Below are 2401 nucleotides of genomic sequence, written 5' to 3' on the forward strand. Positions count from 1 at the left end.
CATATATTTTTGGTTACTTATTTAATTCAATTGCTAACATGATCTTAATTAAACCGTTTTTATGAGAAATTTCAAAATTCTCCCTCATCTCAAATCCCGACGATTCCTAATGATTGAAAAATTGAAGATTTGAAGATAAACTCACATAATTGATGAACATTTTAAATTTGATGGTTTTTGAAACCGGACCCGGCTGATTAACAGATTATCAAAACATATTATATATTCAAAATGGAGCAAAGACAATGTACAAAATACGTAAAACATAACAAAGTATTATATCGAAAGTTGGAGAAAAAACATATTCATCATCAAGAGGTATACAAAAGGGTGGTTTTTCGAGTGAATTTTCAGTTTACATGTATACACAGTGGTTTTCGTATATATATATATTTTTTGTTTTTTGTTTTTGTTTTTGTTTGTTTGGTTTTTTTTGGGGGGGGGATTTATGTTTTTGTTTTTGCTCATTTGTGCTTCATCAATATCGTGAAGTTGTAGTTGACCTATGCGTAAACTGTCATAATCAAAACTACAACGAGAATTTAGTTTCCACTGTTCCTTCTGTTGAAAGTTCCTTTGTTAACTGCTTAATTTTGCGTTTACTACACCTCTGATATAACGTGAAACACTCAGACCGAAATCTGTCGTCCGCAAGGAAATAAACAACAGGATTTACCGCATTGTTGATGAAGGCAGCTCGATAGAGAATGGTTGTTACTGGTCCTATGAATGTCGTAAAGAGATCAGGATTTGACACCTGAATATACGCTGCAGTTAAAAACAACAGGAATCCAACATATGAAATAGCGGTTGCGATCATCAGTGATATTGTCAGTCGTCTTCCTCGGTCATAGGTACTTCTCCATTGATTTGAATCGCTTGCCGCAGTCAAATGGTGCATACTTTTTCTCCTCTTGTCCTTTTCCGTCTGGGCGCAAATTGAGCATAGAATTTTTGAATAGATAGCAATAACTGAAAGGAAGAAAATTGACATTATCAACATACCAATGATGTTAAAAGTTGTGTACCATGATTTGTATTCTGTAAGAACAGTACAGTCATTTCCGGTCATATTTGTGTGTTGGGGTATTTTTATCTTCTCCACTCCAACAAAGACGAGCGCGGGTGTTGTTAATACAAACATTACTACGACAATGATACAGGAAACCATGTTGTACCATTTGGTAGACTTTTTAGTATAACCGATATTGTTTTTCCATGTCAGAAGACCTCTTTCAATGGCAATTGCTGTCAGGAAACTACAAGAAGTAAGATAAGTGGCATGACCTACATATCTAAAAAATTTACATATTACAGGTGGAGCTGCAAATATGTAATCGTACCTAGAATCGAACATCTCAAATGGAACACACAACATGCAAACGGTTAAGTCGGTGGCAGCTAACCAGAGAATGAAAATTCGCACGGCTATTCTCTTCATTTCCGGAGATAATTTATAAACCACCAGGACATGTATGTTTCCAACGATACCTATTGAGGACATAATTGCCATAAAGACGAACGCTGGCAGGTCTAATGTCATGAATATCTCTTCATTTATCTCTTCTATTTTTCTCAAATTAATGCTGTTGTTACTTATTATTGTATAGTTGATATTCTGTCTCCTAGAACAAATATAATAATAAATATAACTAATGTAATGCTCACTTTATTCTGAATTTACTAAAATATATTACCAAAGAATTGATTTATCAACGGTCCTTACAGCACACCTACTTTTGAAAATGGCCGTGAAAGATTTCATTACCCATTTGAAGGGAAGGTGAAAACAGTTATCCTGAAAATAGATATGTCGGTCACAAATATAAAATGTGAATGCAGAAATGTTATGTTAACAGCATTATCATACTTGTAAATTTAGATTTTTGGTTGCTTTCAAAGTCACTTATAGCATTATAATTTAAGAAGAATAGTGAGAAAGCAATAACTTACATTTTGCTGTCGTTTTTATATGTATGTGTATATGAAAGCAGAAATAATGGAGACAGCTAAACACATCTAGCATAAAACAGTTCGTAGTCGAGAGTTTGTGTAGGCGTTGTTTGTGCTCCGGAAAAATACTTAGGAACTGCATACTTTAAGTTATCATTTCGATCTACTTTTGTTCTTTTATTGTTTCCGAATTGGTTGTTGTTTATAAGTATTATGTTCTAAAACATAAGCGGAAAATTCATTTATTTACAAATACTTTTTATAGACCTAACATTTGCATAAATTGGTCAATTACAGCAAATTCATCAACTCATTGACCTTAGAGAGTAAAAACCGTATAACCCACTTATACGTATATATAACTCGGTGGCTAATGTAATTGTTAACAGATGGTAAATACTTCACGTGCTTTTAATTTCGTGGCTATTTTTTTCACATGCTTTTAGGA

General features: G+C 33.3%; 1 long non-coding RNA gene across 1 annotated transcript; it reads right to left on the minus strand.

The window, feature by feature from the left end:
- Nucleotides 1-422: 422 nt before the first annotated feature.
- On the minus strand, nucleotides 423-2066 carry LOC148599309 (uncharacterized). The gene is made up of 2 exons (XR_015918127.1): nucleotides 1954-2066; nucleotides 423-1625 (listed from the first exon to the last, which is right to left on the minus strand). It is a non-coding gene; the product is annotated as an uncharacterized LOC148599309 (long non-coding RNA).
- Nucleotides 2067-2401: the final 335 nt, after the last annotated feature.

The sequence above is a fragment of the Perna viridis genome, chromosome 13, assembly GCF_037379345.1.
Source record: "Perna viridis isolate PV_CMFRI_1.1 ecotype Kerala chromosome 13, ASM3737934v1, whole genome shotgun sequence".
In the NCBI taxonomy this organism is placed as follows: domain Eukaryota; kingdom Metazoa; phylum Mollusca; class Bivalvia; order Mytilida; family Mytilidae; genus Perna; species Perna viridis.